The sequence below is a fragment of the Amblyomma americanum genome, chromosome 1 (assembly GCF_052857255.1).
Source record: "Amblyomma americanum isolate KBUSLIRL-KWMA chromosome 1, ASM5285725v1, whole genome shotgun sequence".
NCBI classification, from domain to species: domain Eukaryota; kingdom Metazoa; phylum Arthropoda; class Arachnida; order Ixodida; family Ixodidae; genus Amblyomma; species Amblyomma americanum.
In genome coordinates this window covers 138,814,195-138,841,289 of record NC_135497.1, presented here as the reverse complement: position 1 = coordinate 138,841,289, position 27,095 = coordinate 138,814,195, and the positions used below count along the sequence as shown (strand labels likewise).

General features: G+C 46.9%; 1 protein-coding gene across 1 annotated transcript in view; it reads left to right on the top strand.

Moving 5' to 3' along the window:
• Positions 1-8,773: 8,773 nt before the first annotated feature.
• The window catches only part of mirr (iroquois-class homeodomain protein mirror), a 105,662-nt gene continuing 87,340 nt past the window's right edge, over positions 8,774-27,095 (top strand). The window contains exon 1 of the mRNA XM_077647016.1: positions 8,774-8,970. The gene's annotated coding sequence lies outside the window, so the exon portion shown is untranslated. The remainder of the gene's footprint in view (positions 8,971-27,095) is intronic.

Sequence of the window (27,095 nt, the reverse complement as noted above, 5' to 3'; positions counted from 1 at the left end):
TGTATATTCGTAAACGCGTAATAATAGCACACGTGTGGATGTCACTGGCGGTCACAGAGGGAGTTTGAGACAGTGACCAATAGCTTTGTAGAGAAGCGCCGATCAAGCGACCAGTAAATCTTAGGCCTGGTTGACCTTGGCGAGCTAGTCTACCAACTGCGCCGACGAAACCAACCATGGAGGCAGTCTAGGAGAGAACGGGGAAGAAAAATGAATGAAAGAAGTGAACAGGGACCGTATGAAAGGCAGTGTTCTTGCCTGGTATGAGGAGCAGGGAAGTTGGGATGGGAGGGAAGTCACAGCGTAGTCGGAAAAAGAACAGTCCGGCGCTGTCCCCAGTATTATGTTTCTTCTCAGCTGAACGATTGCTGGTATCTGTGACGTCACAGTTCCGGACGCATGGACCGCTTGATAGTGATTAGAAATTCTAGATTAAAAAATTCTTATCTGTGATGATCCCGACATATGTGCAACTTAGGGAGTACACATTCACTTACTCAACCTCCAAAACTTCTTAGAGCTGCGTTGCTGCTCAGAAGAACTATGCATTTCTTTTCAATTGCCGCCCCCGTATACGTTGCTCAAGCCGTAAGATTATGTTCGCGGGAAAAATTGCAGTCGTCTGTCTACACGGTTGCCTAGAGCGCTCGAACGCCGCCCTGTCGCACAAAGGAAGTAAAATTTTTAAACAGGTGTTGGGTTCTAAAGACAATGCTTGCACTGTAGTGAAGCAGCATGCAAATACATATAATTTGCCTTGGCAATGACGCTGTACCAGTTGCAGTGCAGCTGAGTCGAGATTTCACTTTGCTCCGCAACACACCGCTCCAGCGCTCCAGACAAGCGTGCTGACAACTGTACAGTTGTCTTTACAGTTCAAATTTTGGGATGATTCTTGAGATCATTTGAAGTCCATGTAGGCCCGGGGAAGAAAAGTGAACCAATGAGTAGGCCACCATAACTCCATGTGAATGCTTGGCAAAATACCTGCTGCAGATATTGAATACCAGAGTTTGGGCTGGAAGAACCAGGACTATACAAAGTCCAAGATAACGCGCATTATGAAGGCCGCCGAGCCCCAGTTCACGCCACTCTTCAGGCAGAGACGTGACGAGGGTCTTCCCATTTTGGTCATTTAATTGTGGTCATATGCGCAGCAGCAGTCGCAATGCAGGAAATGTGGTAGCGTGAGACTAGACATCAGAGCAATGAAGTCTAATGCCTCAGTGACTTTTTCAATTAAACAAAACAAAGCGGCGACTTTTTCACAGGGGGACGCCTATCACAGCGTTCATCAGTTTCCCAGAATAGGCCCATTTCGCCAGCAGTTTGCGCTACGTCACCGCCGCCGCGATGCACTCTGGGAGTTGTGGTACTCCGGCCGGCGGTCGCGTCGGCGCGGTGCTGTGCGTTTCTCTGCACACGATGTTTCTCTGCATGAATGCTGGATTTCTGGGAGAAGTGGGTTCATGTAATGGGGGGCGCCATGTGCTCCGACAACTGCGCGAAGCATTGGACCCCGTATTTTTTGTTTACTCGAAAAGAAAAGGCCCCGAAGATAGATCTGTTGATTACTGCACATTGACAAATAGTAAATTTTTAAGGTCTGAAGCTTTGAAATGCCTTTGACGCACCGATCAGTTTTGAGGCAGTCCCTTAAATCGCCAAGAAAGAGGCGGTCGGATTCACCTTACGTGCTGCTTCGTCAAGCCGTCTTTGCAGCAATTTCTTTCGATGTAAGGTTGTGAGTGAACAACTGTTCATAACTTCCCTGTCATATTCAGGAATCAACAATATATGTGCGTCAAGCGCGTATTCACACCTGATACCTCAAACTGCCATTGTAGCGGTAGTGCTTTCTCTATTTCGACGAATTAGAAACTGAAAACCATGAAAATGTAGACTAATTCCTGACATTTCATTGCACATTGGTCTTTAAGCATACGCGACGGAACATCACTCGCGTTGTACTCAGTATTTGCGAAAAAAAAAAAACGGCCATCCAGCGTTTACCCATCAGTCAATGGGTTCAGACTAGTACCGAGAAAATAGTTAGTGTGAGTCGCACGGAAGGCGCCCTGGCAGCAAAGATTATATTGCCCTAAACCAAAAAGAAATCAGTGTTAAAATAATCCGCTCAAAAACCAACTGATTGGTCATGATTAAAAACCGTTCGACCCTAATTTGGCACACTGAAAACTTTTCCGACCGGCTGCTCGCTTTCTCATTTTTGCACTGAACACAAGCATTTAATTGTCAGAACTCTATTTAGAAGGCGGCATAGCTGGCGCGTACTTCTCAGCTTATCTGCTGGTAACCAGCGGAGCGCATCGTGAAGATATATATATATATATATATATATATATATATATATATATATATATATATATATATATATATATATATATATATATATATATATATATATATATATATATATATATATATATATATATATATATATATATATATATATATATATATATATATATATCAGCAGACAAGTTAAAGGAAATGAGGGGCCCGTTTGACAAATTTATGAAGGGAGCCAACAGTCACCGAAACCAAGGTGCATAGGGGAACGTTAATTTTTTTTTTTTTAATGTGTTATGCTTATTAGTAGGATAATAATTCTTAGATTAATAAATTTCTTAAAGAAAATTACTTATAAAGCAGCAGAAAAAACAACCATGCCGCCGGTGGGATCCGAACCCACGACCTCCGAATATCGCGTCCGGTGCTCTTACCAACTGAGCTACGGCGACGGCTGCTGCTTTATAAGTAATTTTCTTTAAGAAATTTATTAATCTAAGAATTATTATCCTACTAATAAGCATAACACATTAAAAAAAAAAAATAACGTTCCCCTATGCACCTTGGTTTCGGTGACTGTTGGCTCCCTTCATATATATATATATATATATGCACCTTGGTTTCGGTGACTGTTGGCTCCCTTCATATATATATATATATATATATATATATATATAGCAGCAGAAAAAACAACCATGCCGCCGGTGGGATCCGAACCCACGACCTCCGAATATCGCGTCCGGTGCTCTTACCAACTGAGCTACGGCGACGGCTGCTGCTTTATAAGTAATTTTCTTTAAGAAATTTATTAATCTAAGAATTATTATCCTACTAATAAGCATAACACATTAAAAAAAAAAAATAACGTTCCCCTATGCACCTTGGTTTCGGTGACTGTTGGCTCCCTTCATATATATATATATATATATATATATATATATATATATATATATATATATATATATATATATATATATATATATATATATATATATATATATATATATATATATATATATATGTGTGTGTGTGTGTGTGTGTGTGTGAAACAAAAAAAAGTCCCCCGCATGGTGATTTTTAAACAGGAACATGATGAAAAATAAAGAGAGCAAACGTACCGTGACACGGCTTTTGTTAATGCCTAGATGGATGCAGCGAATATTATTAACACGACAAAAAAAATGTGGTGGAAAGAAATGTTAACTCTGTCTGAGGACGTTAAAACGCGTTCATGTCTATGCGTAGAAATGTTCTGCTTGCAATTGGCAAAAGTGACGGTCAAGCGGATTTCGATCGTCACCTGCAACATTTATAACAAGGTGAATCAAGCAGCAGGCGCAGCATCACCGCCGCGGTCACTGCACTTCTTTCAGCAACTGAACAAATACTCTCAGCGCTGCGTCTGCTGCGATTAGCACAGCACCCCTCGAAACTCCGTTGTGGCGGCTCTGTTTCCTTTAGCTCAACAGAATAAATGAAACGGGGGAAAGGTACTGCGGCCGGGTATAATGCTAACTATGGTGCCAAGTAAAGAAGTGAAGTAGGCTGCCGTGCAGACGATGCCACGAAGGGCTACAACCAAGATAGCGCTTGGCTACTCCCGCGCATGCGCAGCGGGCTTTGTGAAATCGGTCTACTGACCTCATATAATTAGTGATGCACGACTACAAGTGCCTGGAGTTCTGACACAAAACTATATCAGTGTTGGGCATGATGTAGTGCTCTGCTTACTTTTTCCAGAGCGCAGTGTTTTTAAAAAAAAACACCTGGGGAATTTAGGAACAACAGTAAAAAGCGCTTGTTTTGTGTAGATTCATGCTTAGATTCGTCCATCTTCGATTTAATTTTATCTATTATACCTTTAATGGGGAGAAATCAGATGGATGTATAGTGTTCACATCTCAAAGTGTAAAAAGCTTCTGTCTAAAATGAAAGGCGAGCCTGGCGAGAAATGAAGTCACCTAATCCAAAGAAATTCCAGCAAATTCGTATGAGGTTATATACCCGTTATTATACTACATTACATGGAATTCTCTGGCGGAAGTACAAAACAGTATGTTTCCAGAAAGAGTATATCCGAACTTCATTCTACGAGGAAATAAACATTTTTGCTTACGCGTGTTTATACATTCCTTTGGGAATACATTGCCCGTCCGCACGACTCTCAAACAGTGCTTGTTTGCGATGGAAACAAATTTTTATGGAAAGGAAATACACGGCTTGTTCTGTGGGTCCCCGGGGGATAGCAACTTCGGAAGAGGCGTAAAGTGCAATTATGCAACTTCGTGGCTGTTAAGTAAGCGTTCACCCATTAATGATATATCTCTCTCTGATTCCATGCGAGTATAATGTGTGACAGCTTGCAGATCAGTCCTCCAGACACGCACCAGCCCCTAATCTACGCATTAATGCAGTATGTTCTCTTTTCTTCAGAATTGTATAATGGTACAAAATTTCTCTTCATGTATAGTTTTACCGAGCGCTGCCAGGGTGATAAAGAGTGGGTATCTCCATGTGCATAGACATTAGTATTGGAAGAGCGTGTGCATTAGCGCACGTCTTCAGCATAAGGCGATAACGGCTCCGGAATTGTGATGATTGGGCTCTTGACTTGGCACTTAAGCACGCTTCGTTAAAAGGGAAGTCTCCAACCACACCACCGTACGTATGTATGTACCTGCCTGATGTGAGCAGATTCATGACCTTCGCAATGTTAGTTTCGTCACTAAGCGATTCGTGACCAACGAATTGTCCGAGCGGTGATGTCACTTTGCGTTCTTCGCACATGCGAGGCTGTCATCAATTTTAGATTAAGCCCCAAGAAATCAAATATGCGAATGAAAGCTCAGCCCTTCGGAAGCTGTAAAAACATCTGCTGAGCGTATTTGTTTTTTTTTCCTTTTCTTTCTGCACTTGCCTTTTGCTCGTGTATTGATTTCGAAGTGTATTTAAGAATTTTATTGTGGTTTAATTAAACAACGCTTTTCGCTATATTTTCCCCGTGGAACCTAAGAGCAAGAAATTTTGAATAAGACACTGTTTTGATCGAAGCGAAACTCGGGGGTAATGTTATAAATGGACAGCATGGATAACATTATTGTAAGTTGGAAATTTACAGCTTGTACGAACGGGAACTGCAACGTTTTAGCGATCTGCACAAAAATAAGGCGGCAGACGTTTGAACAAAGCCCTGGTGCAGCCGTTTTGAAAAGCTCAAATGAACTGTCTAGCATCTGCTTTACGCAAAGCATTTATGCACGTACGAGTATAAAGCAAAACACACTACGCATTCCGTATACATAATAGCAAAAGTGGTGCCTTTTTCGGCACTCTGAAATGATTAAGATGTATGACGAGAATACTTAAGGCAGCGCGATGTTTATTTTCCCCTTTATGATCCCAGAAGGTTATTATAAACAAGCATTAAATATCATTCTCTATCTTTCAACAGTACTCAAACATGACTGCTGTGATTCCTAAATTACGCAGGAATACATATTTTAATGTTTTTTTTTTTAGTGCGATGATCTTCGCAGAAATTGATGTAGTGTAAAGAAATTATATCTGAAACGATTGCAGTATTCTACTCCTCCTTTGTTCAACCCTCTGACAGGCCATGTTAACTAATTTTAATATGTTGCCCCCCCCCCCAAGCAAAAAAAAATGTTTTTTTTTTAATTTAGTAGAAGCCACTGTTGATGAAAACAATATTCCGTACTAAGAAGTAAATAGTATATGCTCACTACTCGTATGCTGGCTTCAGTGATAGTATGGTAGTACACAGATCTGTAGATTATGTTGCTGTAAAATAAAAAAATAGACCGCTTGCCTTCTCGCCGAACGGAAAGTGACAGTGATTGTTGTGGTGAACATGAACGTTTTCGGTTATGACACACGGCGACGGTGGCTCCATTGCCCCCCCCCCCCCCCCCCAAAAGCTCGTGCACAGCTGTACTTGTAATATAAAATTGCGTTATATAAGAACAGATAGCAGTAGCGATAATATAGTAGTGATTACGTGCATGAAGTGGCAGCAAAGTTCTCAAAGGACGCTATGGTCACCGCCGGATAGATTAGATTATGGAAATTGCGCGTTTTATGGGTATCATTCGTTGACGAAATATCCACATCAGCCGCAGTGACTGAATGGCTATGGAGGAGAAGGGGAATTACTCTACTTGACGAAGCCAGGAGGCATCGATCCGAGTTTACCTAAGCATTCGGAGAGGATGGGGAGAAGGTAGGGAGGAATGCTGTAAAATCCTGCTGCTAAGCGCGAGATCACGTGTTCGATTCCCGGTCGGGGCCACAGAACTGCGGTGGAGGCGGAGAGGCTGAGATGTACGTCTACTAAAATTTCGATGCACTCAAAAAAGAAAAACTTTTGGAAGACCGAAATTCATACGACGCCCACACTAAACGTCTTACTTCATAGCTCAGGTGCAGCTTTAATTGGCACAAAAATAAATGATTAAATTAAGAATTTCAACCTGTGCGCTTTAGTTTCACGAGCTCTTCTTGCCTGCTACTCCCGAAGCGTTATGGAGTTTTATCATTGCTGAACGGGGGACTAGGAAGAATAAGCTTGAAAAAGTCCTCACCAGACATCAAATTTCTCCCGATAAAAAAATATACCTTTTGCCCTTCTGTTTCCTGTCACTGCGCTGAACGAGTGCCAGATCTGTGGTGCTGCCAGCGCGCGGAGCAGTGACGCAATCGTGACTGACAGCTCGCTCATTGGGGTTTATAAATAGCATTTGGTCTCGGACGGGCCACGTTGTCTTGAGGCTGTAGTCATAGAGACTGCACATGCGTCAAAGCTGCGTCATAATTCTGAGTGCTGACGGCAAGGAGCTGCGTTCCTCAAGGTAAGAAAGGGATTTATTTTGCAATTTCTTAAAGAACAGTCTGTGGAGCAGCTGCGAATTTGTGCGAATGTTCTATTTTCTTAAACCAGCAGCATTGTTATCCGGCATGCAAAGTGAAACAAACCACCTCACCAAAGAGCGATGAAAAAAAAAAGAGGTTAGTTTTCGAATGAATATTTTTTTTTTAAAGTGCCGTTTTATTGAGCGGTCGGGAGAGGAAGCGACTGCGAGATTTCAGAGTTCATGCCGACTATAAACGTTGTCTAACCCAGATGCTTTACCAAAAAATGCAAGGACAATTATTAGCATGTCTAAAGGGGATTTTTTTTAGTCGACCATAGAGCAAAAAACTAAACGACACACGCAGCTTCTTGTGAAGCATGCCCTGTATATATTTCTCTCAGCGCAACACGACACAAAAGTATCAGTGTAGAACTGTTGTCCACATAGAGAAGCCCTTTCAGTTAACCTATCCGGCTCCTCTCAGAGGTGATGCCACCGCATCGACCGATTTTTTTCTCTGAGCATGAGCTGCCTTCGCATTTCAGAAGAAGGCGAGCATGTGTCAGTTTCGACAACGTTTCGTCTGGCAGGCGCGGTGAACGCGTATATAATAAACGAAGAGAAGTTAAGAAAAAAAAACGAACAAAAAAATTCTCCGCGCTCATGTCTTGACATAAGCCGGGCGCGACACGGGAGACCCTGGAAACAGGAGCGGAGTTGGCAATTCATTAGGGACTGCTTTCCCCTGCGACGCTCGCGACAGTGTGGTGCGCATGCAGTAGAACCACGGCTCGGCATCTGGCCGGCGGGTTCGCGAGGCGCCGCAGGAAAAAAAGACTGGTCCCAGGCTGCAGCGGTTGGCGAGTACACATGGCGGACGGGCCCTGTGTAGACGAGGCGAGTTATCTTGGCTTTGTCAGAGGAGAGGCACACAGAGCGGCCGCATGTACCGCGGGGACCAGCGAGCACACAAAGGCGGTATTTGCGCAAGTTGCCAGCCGCACATGCGCGGACAGGGATAAACAGGGTGACGGAACCGGGGGAGCCAAACCCCAGGACAGGGGCTAGCCCCCGGGAAAAAATGAAAGCCCCTTTGTGCGCGACAGCCCCCGAACACAGGTCGCCGTGGAGACGCGGATGCCCTCTCGGCGGTTGGTGGCGCATGATGTTTAACCGGGGAGGCAGCAACAAAAAGGAGCCTCCGAGGAGGAGGACAGCCAGGATCGGTTTTTGACAACTGGGTACCGATGTTGGCGCGGCTTGTCGACAGCCATGCTAATTTGTCGCCCTCTCTCGCGGGCTCCTCCGCCGGCGGGGCTGCTCCGGGGCCGGCCCCTTGTATTATTATTACTTGCTAGGACTAGTGCCCGGGATAATAGTTACACCGCGCCCGGCGCCAACTGCGCGTCGGCGGGCGGGCGTGGAGGCCGAGGCGGAGTTGCGCACAAAGCGCGGGCCGGGGCCGCCGGCGAGGCGGAGTTGAGCGGCGCGGAGGCCTGCGCCGCTGGCCGTGCCGTGCGGACGAGCGCTGCCATTGGCCGCCGCCGCACCGCGCCGCCGCCCCGCGGCTCGGCCGGGAACTGGCCGCAGGGGAGAGGGAGCGCCAGACGAGATCGGGAGACTGCTCAGCGCGCCCAGCGGCCGCGTTTCTCTGCCGACGTGCGCGTGCGTGTGGCGTGTGCACGCGTGTGCCAGACCGACCCCCACGACAGCCATGGCCCTCCCTGGATTGCCCGCCGCCTGAACCAGCGCCCGCGGCGCGGACCAGCGTCGACGGAACTGCCAGGTAGGCCTGGAGCCACCGCCCCTCCACGTGGCCAGCGCAGCCTGCACGCTGCTATTTCGGTCGCCAAAATAGCAGTGCGTATGCAGCCGCCCGCCTGTGTGTCTCGCCGCGACGACGTGCGATCAAGTGCCCGCTCGGCCCCGTTTGCTCAGCCCCTCGGGCGCTTGTCGACCGTTGTCGCGCCGCCGTGAACGCGCCGTTGGAACGCGCCAGCTGTGGCCGGCCGGAGTGTAAACAGCGTGGCCGTGTCACGGGCTCGCGAAGGCACCCGGCTATTTCGAGCAGCTCGCTGCCGCGGCATGAGACAGCTATGCAACAAATCTTGTCTTTCGCGAATGCCGACTTCACGAGCGATCCATTACACGAGAGTCCTGTGTATGAATGGAAACTAGACAAGTGTGACCTCAACCGGTTAGAAAGCGTTGGAACGGGGATGGGCTGCGACGTTCACGTGGCAGTCGTGCAGTAAACAATCCCTTGATCTTGTTTGCCGCGTTGGTGCCCGCAGATTCCTCAAAAGTCTGACCAGGTATGCTTCCGAGCCGGATATATTTTGCAGTCACGTGTCAGAGATGCGTGCCATCGGTGAACATGATGTGGCCATCCGTATAGTGTCATCATGTCCCCCGCAGCGAATAGACGTGTTACGGTTTTGTTCGTACGGTAGCACATTCATCAGCAGCCTAAGTGAGCCGTGCGCCCTCGTATGCATGCGCGCACTAGTCCTTTATCGAATGCCTATGTTGTCACTGTTCACTAATGACGCACTATCTCATTTCTACTCTGCGCGGTTGCTTGACTACGCCCACCTCACACCACTGTGTCAGGAAAGGGGTAGCCGCACCCCTGAGTTGATCTCGAAAAGTGGATTCTCTGTTCACGATGACGCTTTCGTTAGGCTTCACGTTTTAGGAAGCTCGCCAGACACGTTACGTAGTGCATTTCTTGATCTGTCGTGCTGGGCCTTTTCTGAATATGCCTATGATCAACCGTTAGCGTTTGCACGTTGTCGTGGACGCGCTGTGAGAGAAAAGAACAGTATATGAATGAAAATACTGATGTCAGGTGCATTGCAGTGTTCGTGAGTCAAGTGGTGTCCTGTACCTGGCGCCTGCGATGAGCGAAAAGCAACACCATCTTATTTTCAACTAGCATATGCACTGCTGAAGGCGACGCAATGGCGTGACGATCCTGTTGCTGCGTTAACAAATGAATGACGGACCTCTTAGTATGTGCCACATGCTTGGCGATGGGGAGATAAGTCTTGAGGAATGTGGGTTGCACATTTCGTCAGTTGGGGAAATCAGTGTCGATTATAGCCCTCTCCTTCAGCACCACAGTACGTCCGCATAGTCAGGCTGATCATGTCATACATGTATAATATATACTATGCTGTAGGGCAAGCGGTGATTAATACTGACATTGATTGGCCGGTAGTTTAAGTTATATGTTTCGCGTTTTGTTCAGATATTGCCAGAATATCAGCTTTATCCTCAGTTTCGGTACATGACCATGCTTGAATGTTTACCTGCCGCTGCACATGTGGAAGCGGCATCCTATACGATTACTACTCATTCACAGCTAAACTATGAATGTGAACATGACTCCTATATGGCTGATACTGATGCAGTTATGACGAACTCAAAATTATGTACAGTGTTGCTGCAAATTCTTTGAGCTTATGCACAGTAGTTTCAGTGCCCTCAAAATGGCTGAAATGCAGTGCTTTGCTCCCAAACTGAGATTTTCATAGTCGACCAGTAGCACTGCATATCACGTCCAACAGTTTTGGATAAAAATTTTGAATACCGGAAAACTGTAAGGTACTGGCATAGAAATATTGAAGGTAATGGTCCATTCTTCTGATATCTAGCAAAATATTTCTTTTACAGTGTTTCCGTCGCTCGCATCGAGCAGTTAAGACTGCTATATAAAACCAATGGGGAACGCTTTTAACGATAGCAAAAAAATTCAAGCCTGCCGACGGGCGATCTGCGGATATATTGATTGTTATATCGAAATCTTACAATGTATAAAAATTGCGCTAATAAACTATTTCCTGTTCAAAAATGCTTTTCAACAGGACTGTAATGTATGGTCCTCATTGTAGCATTTACTGTCAGGTTATATTTAGTTACTATCAATAAAGAATAGTTAAAAACTTTTTAACAAGGGGTTTCAGTCATGGCCCGTGTTTTCACCTTCTCGTGGCAAACAAGCAACAGTCATGAAAGAAGGTTCAGGGGCAATTACTTTTGCCGAGAGTTGTAAAATGGGGCTACCTCTTGCCCGTATTCAATTGCGCTAACAAAAATTTGACTTTTGACAAGGACAGGAAGAATTCTCCGCTCCTGCTCCATTAACTTATTTACATTAAAGCTGCGAACTGGGCGAGTTGGTACTGATTCATATTTGAACAGCGCAATAAAACCGGAACAGAACGAAGAATGGACACCACAAGCGCTGCTCTTGCATATTCGCCTGGTATGCCCTCTTGATGGCTCCAAAAAACTACACACCATTTGAACGTCAGGAGGGCAAAGCCCGTATACCTGACATGCCAAGAGAGAACTCTGGCCCAGCACACACAGCGCTTGTGATGTCCATTATTCGTTGTGTTCCGTTGTTTTATTGCGCTGTTCAAATATGAATTTATTTACACATGCATGCACGGGCGACATCTTGAATGTTTCCCTGTTTCGGACGTTCCAAGTTTATTAACTCAAATTCCCGGGGAACATTTTTTGACTCTCACTAAGAAAGCATGAAGTTCACAGCACACTATCCATTCGCAGATAGCATGGCGGAGTACCGCAGCAGCAGTTTCAACCACCGTTTGTTCCGAGTTCCATATGACTCGGGCACATGGTGCTAACGTGAACAGTGCATCACCCTCTATACATGCTGAAACATCTAGAAGAGCACCGGGTCTTGACCAGCATCGCGATGTCAAGCACATCTGACCTGCAACGAACGCCGACTGTTTCTTTCGCAGACCGCAAAAGTAACCGCATGGCGCTCAATCCTATAGGCTTATGCACTCCGCCTGCATGCATCGAGAGTCTGTGAGAGGACGAGTTCTCAGTGTACGTACAGCGTCCTCGGCGCTGGCGGTACTGTCCTGAAAGTTTACGATTTTACGTTGATGGTCTCACACGTCATGACTTGGTTGTAGCTCGAGAGGCACTTTTTCCGATTGATGTACCATGTCAAACATTCTCGGACAAAAATTTTGCAAAACTGGAAAACTGTAAGACACTGTTATGGAAATATTGAAGGGAATGCTCCATTATTCTGACATGTAGCGAAATCTTTCGTTCTAAGTGTTTCCATCGCTCGCATCGAACAGTTAAAGGTGCACTAAAGAGGAATCTGAACTCGTCTTTTTACCGCGGGAATTCGATCTACACGTTCCAGGCATTCTTAAAAACTGAGAATTATTGTCCTGTGCGGCCGATTGTCCTAATTAAATCAGAATAAGCGTCCCGGCTCCCGTCTTTTTTTTTTTTATGAATGATACGCATGCAGTCCACTAAACTATTCGCTTCGTTGCATTCCCTTGGCACGAGTGTGGGAGAAGGCCACACTTTCGCTATACGACCGAGCCTGCGTTCAGTTTCCGATCCCAAACACGGAACGAACTTTGCCCACGTGAACTCATGCTTTTGCTGGTGTTCAAGTCTTAGTGACTGTTAAGTAGAAAAGAAAGAGAAAAGCTGTTGCCAAGCGATAACGCTTCATGATTGGCCACCATGGGGGCCAACGATACGTTGGCCGAGGCGTCGGCCAAGTACGAACTCTTGTTACGCGACGGTAGCTTTGTGGATTCGCTCTCAGACTGTTTATCAGTCCCGATGTAAATAAAAAAAAATCCATTTGTTTCTGAACTGTATATAGTCAAAGTAAAGCAACTGGAGGTGGGGGGACGGAGGGTGGTGCAAAGCGAGTGGAAAGGACGACATTACAGCCAGCTTAACCTTTCTACGAGCCTCGTTCCATATTATATACGATCCTGAGGCTTCACCAAGCTCACCGAACTCACCACGGCATGTGCTGCTGGGTGCATGCAATGAGGGGCTCAAATGGGGGTCCGTTACTGCGCTCACATCGAGCGCTGGGTTTCCCATTTCCTCGACTGTATAATACTCATATACCTGCACTGGCGACGAAACAAATGTTGTACAGATGGCTCGCGGTGTACCCTACGTGTATGAACCGCATGCGCAAACGCCAGCAGCTGTTGTTACGTCTGTCGCAGCCTTTGTACATACATGCTGATACAAAAAAAAAACATCTGGCACGGGCCTTGTGCTGTAGCAGGCTGACATATTTCGACATATGAGCCGACGAGCTCCATTTTTTGACTGAAAAAAAAAGGTCGCAAAAGAAATACACATAGTCTTGTCATTGTTCTATATATGCTCATCACATTAAAGGGTTCCAGAGAGATGTTTTTAGTCTCGAGGCTCAATCTAATTTGGGCAACTCTTTTCCTGCGTATGTCGACTCCAGTGTTCAATGGCAGAAGGTCATGAACCACGCTTTTAGGACTTGCTTCGACGCTTAGAGAAAGAACATGTTTGTATTTCATTTTTTTAAATGAAAGTGGGCAGAGAAGAGCACTTTGGAATTACTTACTGGAGCACACGGCAGTCCAGCGAGGGGCGTGCTTCTGGAAGGACAAGGAAAATGTAGCCAAAAAAAAAACGATGCAGGAAGGGTGAAGAATGGGGAGGCGAAATGTTAGCAGTCAAAATGCATATAATGATGCATGACCACCACTACTGCCCAGGTAGATACACGCGCGCGGATGCAGGTATCTGTATAAATGCCGATGTAAACAGGTAACATTCATGTTCGTGCTGAAAGGTGGCCACACGCACACGATAGGAAACAGTTTCTTACTTTGATTCAAGAGGTGAATTAATGGAGTAATTATTGTACATATTAGGTAATATGACAGAGGTTGGAAGAAAGGGCAACACGCCACCATGTCAAAGACAAAATGCGAAGCCCTGCGGTCTCTATTCCAGTGGAGCTACATGAAGTTGGCACTCCTGTCATCTGCCTTCACATCCATGCACGCATGTGGCTGACCGTATGCAAGCTAACATTGTGTGCATTGACCATGTGTCGCCTTAAGTAACCTGACGAGCACATAATTTCCCTCCTTCCTTTTAGCGCTCAATGCGAAGGGCATCACCGGCTGTTTCTTTGTGCCGAGGAGCATCCGATGTGCATCCGATGTGCATCCGAGCAAGCTACTCTAGTAACGCAATTCGTTTTTATCCACGGCTGGAGTGTGCGTAGGACTTCAACGAGGCGAATGAACGAAAAGGGTCAAATTTATTTATAAGCGGGAGCTTTCATGGCGCAATGTACAGAGCTGAAAAGCCTCTATATGAAAACAAAGTAAGGAATGCTAATAACACAATCCCCAACACCTGGCGAGCGTGGCGAAGCGCCGCTGCAAAATGTTTCCGGTGTGGGGAAGTCCGTGGGGGAACTGCACTGATAAGCAGTATTCTGCATTATATTTTATTTCCATTTTTTCTTCTTGGAAGCTTCTCGTGCGACATGTTATGACATTTGTCAGCCGAGCGGGAAACGCTCCATCATCTGCACGATTCGTGTGCATGGCGGCATGAGCTTTTTCTTTTTCTCTTTCGAAATTAATTTAATTGTCGCGTCGGTACATGGTGGGAAACTCAGTTGACTTCACAGGCAGATGCAGGGATAATGCCGCTTCGCGGCTGTTCACTGAACCGGCTCAAAAGCCCGTTAGTGAAGTGAAGCTCACGTCGGCGTCATGGTCGGCAGCTGAAAACACGGCAGAAATACTTGCCATAGCACAGATGTTAAACTTTTTTTTTTCCGGACGCTAACGGTGCTGCGAATGCTATTGAGAGCGCTGCAAGAATCTATTACCAGGCTTTTATAAATTTAATCCGGTGTCTACTCTAGCCTTGCCCCTAATTATGGGAAATAAAACTGCACACGAGGAAATGGCCGGTGCTAGAAAAAAAAGAAAAAAATGAAAATTGGTTTTTGAGGAACGGAAATGGTGCAGTAACTGTCTCACGTATCTCGGTGGGCAATCGAATCGCGCCGGAAGGTAAGGGATAAAGGAGGCAGTGAAAGGAGAATAGAAGAAAGATGCGCCGTAGTGGAGGGCTCCGGAATAATTTCGACCACCTGGGGATCTTCAACGTACACTGACATCGCACAGCACACGTACGGGCGCCTTTTGCGTTTCGCCTCTATCGAAACGCGGCCGCCGCCGACGGATTCGAGCCCGGTGCTCGTGCATGCGCGACTAAATAAAATAAATGCATTGTCGTACACAGTATATAGCAGTGACTGGGGTGCATATTCTTAAGGCATGCACTTTTTGTGAGGGCACACTACATGAGTGCGGTACGAATGGCTACATGTGGCCTGCGAGCGGAGTTCCTGCTCATTTCCTGGGTAACCGTGAGAGTCACGTGCCGAATTTTACGTAGACACAAAGCGGAGATCCCGGCTGGTTACTTTTCCTGCTGTCTATACTTTTCGAGCCAAATTTTTGCTATCGTTGGATGCGGCTTTATGTGTCCAATGAAATACTCTTTATTTGAAAACTACCGACTCCTAATTGTGCCAGAAAGTAACGAAAGCAGAAAGTAAGCAAGCTATAGCAAAGGTGCATGGTGACGCACACACGTAGGCAGAGGAGCTCGCGGGCGTCAAATCAAACGGCATTAAATGCTATGAGTCGCTGGTTATATATCGTTTAATTTCTAAAACTGCGCATTTAGTTTATGCTATTTTTTATTGGTTTTTGGGGAAAGGAAATGGCGCAGTATCTGTCTCATATATCGTTGGACACCTGAACCGCGCCGTAAGGGAAGGGATGAAGGAGGGAGTGAAAGAAGAAAGGAAGAAGAGGTGCCGTAGTGCAGGGCTCCGGAATAATTTCGACCACCTGGGGATCTTTAACGTGCACTGACATCGCACAGCACACGGGCGCCTTAGCGTTTTTCCTCCATAAAAACGCAGCCGCCGCGGTCGGGTTCGAACCCGGTAACTAAGAAAGAGGTTTCAGGCTCTGTTCTCGGATAACAGTTATATTTCCGCATGACACCATTTTAAAAATACATGGGGACGCATGGTTCCCTGTGCTCACCTAGCGCTTTGTGTAAGTGTTGAGTTGGCACGTCAACGGAGGGCAAGAAATACCTTTGTCTAACTTAACTAACGATTGCCCGAGCCCCTCTCAGATAGATGGTTATTGAACAGAAAAAGGCAAAATGCTGTATAATGTGGCAACAACAGGTGCAAAAAAGACAAAATGCTGTATAATGTGGCAGCAACAGGTGCAAAAAAAAAGACAAAATGCTGTATAATGTGGCAGCAACAGGTGCAAACAATTTCAGCGTGGAACTGCTGCTCTGAATTGAGCCGCTGTTAGGTGCTAGTCGCCGAAAACGACATGGATGAACGGTCGTCGTTTTCCGTTTACCTCCTATACTTTCAGCATGCTGCAAAAAACGAAGCGGCGATTCTCTTCACCCGTAACACGCTCCGCAATCACAGTGATCACTTTGAGAGCTGGGGCCCTTTTTTTTCTTCCGCAGAGCAACAAACTGACCTTTACGGGGATGTCAACCGTCAATAGCAAGAACTCGCTGGCTATTAATACAGCTCCGCCAGCAGCGCACTCACGCAAAAAGAAAAAAAAAGAAAGTTGGCTAATGCATGCGCCCATGCCTGTTTACTCTTAATTACGCCGCTAGAAGGGGATTTCTGTCCGTTCGTGCGGTTTCGCTCAGTGGTTTGCACGTTGCAACAGATACCAAGAAAATTCCTGAGTCGAATCTGATAGGCGCGACTACAGAATAAAATGTGTCAAAATTTTGAGTGGCCCCGGCTGGTTCCAAAGCTAACGTGCGCCTGTTTTGTTCCCTGCGTATACGGTCTAGGAACGAAACCTGGATATTCCTGATGTCCAAGTACTCCCAAGTACAACGGCCTGGAAATACGAAAGCAGTATTACTGAAACAAACGGGCTGGACAGCTTCGCGTGCGTATACCGCTCGAGCAGTGGAACATATGTGTGCACCTATGTACACGCTTCGCGGGAATGTACAGGCCACGGCACGTGCGTCTGGACTGGGTAGCATGGCTTGTAGTGCACTGCCAGCGCTTCAAGCTTCTCGAGGTTGACTGAAACTTTCGTCCTAACCTGCGTATAAAATGGTGGCGGCGCGAGAGCCTCGCTACGTGGTACAACAGCAGACTCTGTAGCCTGTATATTTTTGACGACGCCTGTACGTACATTGATAAGCTTTGCGACAACCTCTTCGATTTTTTTTGTTCGCTATAGTGTTTTGAAGGGACCAGCGTGACAAATGATCCCTTTTGACATATCCCTCACCGTAACATTGAGCCGTTAGGCCTCCATTTGCATGTAACGCAAACAGATCTCGCCTACATATCACGAAGACACGTTAGATGTGTACGAGCTACATAGCACTGCGGGTAGTGCGCGAGAGCAGCATGAATGAAACCAGTATTTTAAAGAAATTATTGTGATGGAGTGTGAGCGTGTATGTGACATGGTGGCATTGTTTTCGGTTATGTACGCGACAGTTTAGGCTTAATTACATGAGTTATGCGCCACACTGAAACATATTACGGCAGGCGTTTCAAGTCAGCGGTCAAAAGCAATACTTGAGGCAATTGGTCCTCGCTCATCTTTTCGGATGCTCGTTTCTGCCGTGTTAATCGGACGATTTCACAGCCGATCTGTTTCCCTCCAGAGACATTTCCTTTCCTCTCCTGTCTTCTCTCGTATGCGCCTGCACACGCGTGAGGGGTATGGCGCATACGGACGACGGGACAGTTGCCTTTAGCAGAGCAGCAAAGGCCACCTTTACCGCTGTCTGCCTTTTCTCGCGCGTAGAAATGGAATATCCGTATACATATTGTGCTTGATACTGGCTGTCACGCTTCTGCGTGTGCATTTTGACGACATATTTCTCACGCAAGCGTTTGTTCTATTGTCGTCCCCTGATTCGATACCAGAATCATTTCGTATTGAACATGCCGTAGCGGCCGGTAGCCTCTGTGAAGAATTTACGTCGCTTCGAGGGCAGCAGTGGCGCATTTGATGGGTTGGATAATATAAACGCATCCCCACTCGGGGACAGGCCTCGATATTTCTTTACTCGCTCGTGTATAACGGAGGGCGGTGGGGGGAACGACAGCTACTCACTTGTTACTGCTAGTATCGGTTTCTTTGGCAAGTATGAGGAGGCAGACTTTGCTGCGCGGAATGGCCAGCCTTCACTGCGCTTTTTGGGGTGCTTAGCCTTTATTAGACCTACCCTTAGCACATTTTATTGATGCCTGGCGTTCGGTACAACTTCAGTAGAGCTGTCCATATTACGCACGGGACACGCCGCTGCTTTCATGCATATATGTACGCCCTTCGCGACATCAGTTCAGCGTGTGATGATCGCCTTTTTCTGGTGCATGCATTCTTCGCCACGCGCGCTACCGCCTCTTTTAAATATACCAGTTTAAATGGACTTGACGCGGTTGCTCACTATTCCTGCGGGATACTTCATGCCGGTAATCCTCGACACCTTACCGCAGTGTTAAGGCATGTGCAGCCTTGAGACAAATACCAAATCTGGCTACATTGTGGTTCCTAACTGCAAGCATAGCAGGGCAGTGTGTTGTTTTTGATGTATAGCTTGTTTTGGTAACATGGTCTTGAAAGAACTTGATGACATAAGCTTCGTGTCACTGCATGAAGAAATATTTAAGACACTTATGCACAATTTCGCTAAAACTCAGCTTCATTAGGATGAATTTGTAATTGGAAAGAGAAGGACGTCGCGTTCACCGAATACCGCCTTTCATTTGTGCGCTTCCAGCTGTCATTCGGCGCCCGCCGACTGTACCGCTATTCGTCCAGAGGCGGTGGTATAGCGAAACTCATGATGAGATCGGCCCACTCCCGTTATGTGCGCCGTCATATTTAGATACGTGTGCAGACTGTAATTTTTTTACTGACAGTTTTCCTGTCTCGCTTAGAATTATGAAAAAAAAAATAGATATATGGCTTACTGCCTTTCATTCTTACTTCTTGTACTATGTGAAAGGTTTTACTTTTGCAATATTTAGAAGTCGCGACGCTCTGCATGTGGTAACAGTGGGGCACTCTTTACGTTTAGCGGAGCTCGGTGCACGATGCAGCTTGAACACTGAGAACTCGAGCACGTTCATGATGACTGATGTTATCCCTGTGGAAGAAATGGAAGCAGGCAACTAAACCGCGCTTACCGACTAAATCATTTTGACGAGGCACATGGAGGTCCGCGTGTGCAGCTGGAAAATGGCACTTAGAGGGCATGCCGTGCCACAGGCGCGATGAGTTCAGAGGAACGACAAAAGAGAGTCTATGCGGAGCTTTGGCCACAGCTCCGCTTATAGACGAAAAAGAAACGCGCACTAGGAATTCCCAGGGGCGTGCGAATATTCGAATTTTTCGAATAACGAATCGAATATCCTCCTCTTCGATTGGCTAAACGAATCAAATAGGGAATTTTTAAAATTACTTAACATGCCCAACATTCTCGGCCAAAAATTTTGAATATTAGAAAATGTTAAGGTACTCCTATGGAAATATTGAAGGTAATGGTCCATTCATCCAACGTGTAGCAAAATCTTTCTTTTAAAGTTTTCCCATCACTCTCATCGAGCATTTAAGACTGCCATAGAAAAACAATGGGGAACACCTTTGACGGTAGCAAAAAGGTTAATAGCAAAAGAATACAAAGCTTTGCCGAAGGGAGATATGCGGATATATATTCATTGTTAGGGTGAAATCTTGCGATATATGAAAAAAAATGCATTCATAAACGCTTTCCCGTTCGAAAATGCTTTTGTCCAGAATTGTTGCGTATATGACCAGAACCAAATTCTTTGTTCAAGTCTTTGAACAGTTATCGAATAATTGGCACGAAGTTATAATAAGGCGCCCCACAGTTTTCTTCGGCGGCAATACCAAAGCCAGGACCCACCCACTTCAACGCCGCACAGCATTCTGCCTCGGTCGGTCTGCGCGAACTGGAGACGAAGTGCCGGGAGGTAGCCCAATCGTGTGGCAGTATACTCCAAGAGGGCGATCAGGCAGGGCTCAGGAAGGTTCAGCAAACTAGTGAACCCTGCCTTAATGGCCGATGTCGAAATTCATGACACATACCTAGCTAGCTCTCGGCCCTCTAGCCTACCGACATGTGGCGCGGGGTCACTCACTGTGCCCTCAATTACCAAAATGTAATTTTTTTATATACGTATGAGATGACGGCGACATTGACATCGTGTTGCCCATCTCCAGTGCGTCTTTTGACACCAATAGCTAAGTCTACATAGGTTATAGCGCTGTAACGATAGCATGGCAGCGCTTAGCTCTTTCGCACGATTACTTGTTTTCTACGAATATTCGCACATATGGTGAATATTCTTAGAAATATTCGATTCAATCGCTGTTCTATTCGTATTCGATTCGGTTTTGTGGCTACACTATTCATATTTGATTCGGTGGCAAAACTATACACTATTCATATTCGAATCAGTTTCGAAAAAAAATGGCAATGGCTTAGCTCGGCTATGCCAGGATATACGTAGCGAGAGGTATACGCGTACGTTTCCATGGCTAAGTTTGTTGTGGTCACTGTATGTTTAGCAATGAGAGACATTGGTTATATACATCTTTTATTCATTTTGCCCGAGAGAGATGAAGACTGCCCGATGATCTTTGAAGTAGCATGCAACGGTCTCAATTTTGTCGATACAGTATTTCGATTTGGTAGAGCCTCTTTAGTATACAAGCTCTATAGTAGTTCCCCATTGTGTAGTCTGGACGTGTGGGCCCGAAGCTAAATTAAAGTCAAACTTTTATTTCATACACTGACTAAGAGAGTCTTGTTTCCTGTTGAAATCACCCAAAGTCACACAGAACTGTGAAACCGTGCCGTAGGCTGGTATACACGTGGCAACCACATCAATCGTCTGCTTAACAGGTGTTCCCAGTGTCACGTAGACTCCTTGGATGATGATGCCGCTTTCCAGAAGCCGAACACAGCAGGCTTCACCATTATTCACCGCGATCGAAGGGAGATAGATGTCTGACAGCGGTGATCCCTTGTTTCACGTACACACAGGCTATAGCGTTCTGATTTGGTTCAAGCCAACTGCCAAACGACAACCTCAGGATCGGAAGAGTTAATCTTCTCTGGATGCATGTCAAACGTTGTGATACAGACGCCCATTATACATATCCGCCTTTTATACGCAATGCTGCGCATGCGACGCGCGGTTCGGGTGATAGAGAAGCAAGCGGCGAGGCGGCGACGAAGAACGCGGCGCAGCTGTGGGGTCTCTCTGGTTACCATGGTATCGGAGCATGCGCACTACTGCTCATCCGCGTTACGTCACGCTCGGCTTTGACGGTGCAGCGGGAGCCCGGCCGCGGCGACGGCGAAGCACACGCCGCACTTTGCTTCTCTTCGGTTGCCATGGTAACGGCGCATGCGCACAACTTTCGTCTCCATGTACCGCGAAATGCTCGACTGGTAGCCCAGTGTAGCTCTCGCTACAAAACTGCTATTAGCACACCCCTAGAAATGAGTTATACTCGACCCATACCGTACAAAACCATGGAGCACGTTACACACAAGCCATTCAAGTTCTTCAGTTTATGTGAATGCTTGTCACTCTTGAGTCTGTTCTCGCCGAGGAGGAGGTTATAAGGGAAGGAAAGGAGTGGTAACTGGATCGCTTTGCGCGTGCATAGAACCGCTCTGGGAGAGGAGGTGTTGAAAGAGGAGAGATAGAAAATAACCCAAACCACGCTTGTCATGCACACGAGCGCAGGTTGCTATGCAGAGTTGCATGCTTCGTTTCTGGAACAGCATGGTCCCTTGCTGAGAGAAGACTTCTGTGTGGATATTGTTTAAAACCTCGCATAAGTAAGTTTGTAACGCGCACGAGGCAGTTCTGCATGCACTGCTTCGACACTTTGGAATCAATTAGCCGCCTTACCCAGAACGCACTGTACGGAGCTGGATGTAAGCAATTTTTCTTCAAGATGCCAGTGATGTTCGATGCCGTAATTGAAAATTTCCTCAATTATATCTAAAAATCCCGATTTCTGGTCCTCTGTTTCTGTAGCAGCTTGGAAAAGCCACTAATATTGAAAAAAAGAGAAAATTTCAGTTCTTCAAGTTTCCTGAAATCGCTAGATATCCTTTTCTCCATATTTTACTCCAAAAACGCCCTGATAAAGGGAAAATATCCCGATACTCACAGCATCACACACCAGAAACACAGTTACACTCTTACGAGGTGATATAATGGATAATATAACAAGGTTCACCACGCAAGGAAGTAACAAAATTCTGGTCCCGAGCAACCCGAGTTGGGATTGGTGGCAATGAGAGAGCGGACGTATGTGCCACACAAGGTCGAAAAGCAAGCAAATCAATAAAACGAACATTCCCTATGATGACTGCGTGAAGTTAGTACACGGTAAATTGAGAGGCAATTAAATGTCAGTCTACGTGGAATAATTAAGTTTATAAGCAGAACTTGGTAAAACCTGTCTTAGGAGAACGGAAGGCATGCACACATGAAGAACGTATACTTTGAAGTGATTTTATGTCGTCATCGCATTGAACACACACACACACACACACACACACACACACACACACACACACACACACACACACACACACACACACACACACACACACACACACACACACACACACACACGCACATGCGCACACACACACACACACACACACACACACACACACACACACACACACACGCACACGCACGCACGCACGCACGCACGCACACACACACGCGCGCACACACACGCACGCACGCACGCACGCACGCACACACACACACACACACACACACACACACACACACACACACACACACACACACACACACACACACACACACACACACACACACACACACACACTCACTCACTCACACACACACACACACACACACACACACACACAAACGCGCGCGCGCGCGCACCTTGCACACAGCTGTGTACTGACAAAACAGGATAAACCTACAAGTGAACTATTCGCAGATGTAGTGATCACAAACCGCATTTTATGTTCATGCAGAAAATTCGAAGATAATGGAGAAACATTTCCCACAACTTTATGATGAACACATTCCGTTCCATCCTATAGGTTACTCCTGCAAGAAAATGCACTTGTTGACGTTTCCTGTGTTTTTACTTTTTAAGGAAAAGGGAAGTTAGCTTCTGAACAAGCTGCGATACGTTTTGTACCTTTTAATTGCTTTACACATTGCAGCCGCATCAGCCTGGCGTTTGGCCCATAATTGCCTTAGCTGCTTGTGCGCCATAAAACGCAGCACAACACAAACCACCACGCGTGGAATATCACTGAAAATAGCTGACGGTATTTCGCATGCCGCAATGTCACAACAGTTTCCTCGACTCTCCGGAAAGTGAAGTACAGATCCAGTGTAGGCAGTGGAGCACATACCGATGTGAAAGCCCGTGGCTAATGAAACTATAAAAGGCGGTGTCGCTCAAGCGTCGTTTTGGAACACATGTGGCACAATTAAGTAGAACCGTTTAATAAAGTGATGCCCGGCACGCTATAAGCTTCTGGCAGCGACTGTCCTTTTCATGACCAAGCCTTTCCTTGACCCCCTCAGTGATGTTCCAATATACCTGTTGTTAACAGAACGCTCCTAGTTCTGCATATTTATGTGTGTAGCAGGAAACAGGCCACCTAAACCTCTTTGCACGTGTAGTCTGGTTCTGTCTGATGTCTCTCTTTCATGTCTGTGTTGGTAAGCTATTTTCATCGTTCTTTTTAGAATGGTCTGCCTTTTCGCCCGCTGTGTTAATAATCCGGCGGGCCGCAGCTGCGCTGTGTGCGCTCCGCGCGACACAGCCTCTCCCGAGCTTATTGTCTTGGCTGAGACAAGCCGCGCTGTGATATTGGAGTCAAGCGAGCTAGCCCCTGCGTTCTCGACACCTGTAGGCGTGTTTAAAAGTCTGTCTTAGGGAAGGAGGTGGAGGGGGAGGGCAAAATGATATGCGCGCGCATCTTGTATAACGCGGATCCGGCGTTCGCGTCTGGCTGCGGTCCAGCGCAGCCGCTGTCAAGCAGCCACTCGCGTCGCTGCCACTCTTTTGTGTTCCCCGCTTTGCTCGCTTCTTTTTCGCCGCTGCCCGTCTTTTGTCTGTCGCTCGCTTCATGTCGCTCTTTTGTTTCACCCCTCTTCCCCTTATCCCCCTTCCCTTCTTTTTTTTTCCTGCCGTCCCCGCGTAGTTTCCCGCCGATGCTATACCCTCTAACGAGCTCAATGTCGCCGTCCTCTTCTTTCTCTCTCTCTCTCTCTCTCTCGCGCGCGCGCTTTTTCTTTTCTTTTTTTCGACCTGGCGGTTTCTTCCTAGAGCAGGGAGTGACGTTAACGAGCTATGTCACAGCGGCGCCCAAAATCGGCCCGCCTTCGCTCGAACCGAAACGCCCATGTATTTTGGGGGCAGTCGGCGACGCGCTCGGAAGCCGCGCTTTTACACCTCATGCGGCGCCTCTGTTGCCGCCGCCGCCGTTGCTGCTGCTGCTGCCGCGCTCTTGCGAAGCTGAACCACGGACTTAGCGCAGTCGCAACGACGGCGCGGGAAAAGAGAGGAGAGCGGCGCCGACGGAGGCAACCCACGCTCGCGCATAGCATGCAGCCCCCCACCCCCCCCCCCACCCCGCCCGCCCGCCCGCGTCTTCGAGAAAGGCGCGCTCGCGGGGCGTTATTCAATTATACCGAACGCCCCGGGAAGAACGCGACCGCTCTCACGTGCACACTCTCCGAAGAGTTCGCACGTCGCTGCTTTTCTGTGTTTTTAGCGCTGACAAGAGAGTGAAGGTTGCGTACATAATAACAGCACTGATTGGCGGCGGTAAAAGGCCTCTCACCATTGAGCTTAGGCGTAGGTATACACGTTGAAAGTTCTCATCTTACGCTTACGCCCGGCACTAATGTAAGAGGACAGAAATGTTGTTTTGGACATTTGTGTTGTTTCGCGGTTCTTGGGGCCACGACCTAACGAAACAACCTCGGCTCTCGGACGTCACGGGGCGTTATAGAGCGGAATGCGAATATATTGCTCGAGGCTTTCGCAAGAATGGTACCGGCGGCTCTGCTGCTGCTCGCCGCCCCTGCGATTTTTAGCCTTACAACATCAGTTTATGGTTTTGGCTTTTCTTTTCGAAGAGTTTGTAGCCTCAAGTAACGTGGGTAATAAGCGAGGTGTTAGTGTGTGTGTGGTGGGGGGGGGGGGGGGAGGCTCGCCTTTAGGCAAATTTGTTTTCGTATATCTTTGAAACAGAACATGCGCGGATATGCGGCCCTTCATAAGACCTCACCGAATAAGAATTCGCCTTATAAATTTCGGAAGTCCGCAGTTTCGATGTGAATAGGCAAAAAAAGAAATGCGTTACAGCGCTTTCTCGGCTCACGGCGAAGGCCACAAGCATGAACTACGCCTTACTAAAGATTCAAGTGCCATCTCCATGCTACGCGCACTCATGCCTGACCAGGCAGAAACAGAATCGGGATTTTTTGTTCGCGACGTTATCGCCAAATAAAGTTAATCGTTCGCTATCAGCAGTATACTGCCGGGCACTATACACTAATGCACATTGTTGATTCAGCTAATCGACGTGCGAGTGGATTTAGGAACAGAAGACTTCCACTCAGGCAGCCCGCACCTGTACGTACGTTGTGCATGAATTCTTGTTTGTATTCTTGAAATATGCGAGATGCTATATAGCTGCTGATAGAGACCCGTCTACCGCCTACTTGCCTCTGCGTTCGCTCTCCTGAGACAGCGATGGGTGCAAATGCACAGCACGATCAACAATGCATGCGTCATGCCGCAGCAGGGGAGTTAGGCGTATAACAGACAGCGTTGGAGCGCAACGCTATTGTGTGCGCTAGATTCCAGAGCACAGTGTCTATGGTGGCCTTTAAAACTATCCAAAAATGAACTCTTAGTCAATAACGCTTCATGTAATTGCATTCCGCGTTGTTCTGAATTCGCGAGCTTCGCGAACCGCCTGGTGGGGTAGAATCCCGGGGGTATACGTCGGGCGGTAATTTTTGAGCTGAAACTCGGGTACAGATCGAGTTATTCGACAAAAAGTTTCAGAATTTACGTATTTCTGGGCCATTTTTTTCTTACGAAAACTGTGTGAATATTGGCGCAAATTGTTATATTGGGGGGGGGGGGGGGGGGGTAGTGTACTTGAGCTTATCACTTATCAACATACAGTCTAGGAATTGCAACATGACATCAAGAAATAGCGGTCCACGTCAGGAATTTCCATTTTTACAGCGACAGCTGTTAAGCGCCCGTTCCTGGGTTTTACGTCGTTGTCGTAGTAGTAGTAGTAGTATGTCGTAGTCGTCATCGTAAACGGTGGGTGCGTTGCCATGGGAACCACTCGGATGAGGTTACCAGAGGAGGGTACGGCGTGAGCGGAAGAATCCGTAACCGGAGGCTGGTTATCGGGATCGCGCCTGCGTTGCCCACGTGCGTGTTTCTACAGCGACAGCTGTTAAGCACCCGTTCCTGGGTTCCATGTCGTCGTCATCGTAGTAGTAGTAGTATGTCGTAGACGTCGGCGTAACAAGTCGGCGCATTGCCATGGGAACCGTTCGGAAGGTGGTCACCGCGTTGAAGGAGGAGTGAGTTATGCGAGTGGAGGAATCTGTAACCGGGGGATGGTTACCGTGGAAGCAGGGAGGTATGGCGAGAGTGTAAGAAGGCACAGTCGGTGGGTGGCTGCCACGAGAACCACGCGGAGGGTAGTTACCCTGGAAGGAGCCGGAGTGTTGCCATGGAAGGGAGGAGGAGCACACGAAAAGCGCTGGCTCGCAGCTGAATCTTTATTAAGGAGAAAAGCATCGAATGAATGAAAACCGATCACTGCACATACCAAGGGGTCATAAAGAAACGAGAAACCGATAAATGTGTGATTAGAACAACTCCTAAG